Genomic DNA, 261 nt, shown 5'->3' with positions numbered 1-261 from the left:
GAATAAAAAACTTATTTAAGTAGTTAATAACCCATAACTTTGATATACTTTATTGATCTAATAATAATAGACAGTGCAGCTCATTTTAGAACAGCCTCATTCCATTAATTTGGTTTAAAAAATTGATGTCTTTTTTTTTTTTTCTAGCATTACATATATCACATTATAATATTCTTATCTGTCAGGTTGGTTAGTCAAGCATTCAAATAGAATATATTCTAACAAAATAAATACTCTATTGTTTTAAAATAATTGTCATTT

The sequence above is a fragment of the Arachis ipaensis genome, chromosome B09 (genome assembly GCF_000816755.2).
Source record: "Arachis ipaensis cultivar K30076 chromosome B09, Araip1.1, whole genome shotgun sequence".
Taxonomy (NCBI): domain Eukaryota; kingdom Viridiplantae; phylum Streptophyta; class Magnoliopsida; order Fabales; family Fabaceae; genus Arachis; species Arachis ipaensis.
Note: the sequence above shows the minus strand (reverse complement) of the source record.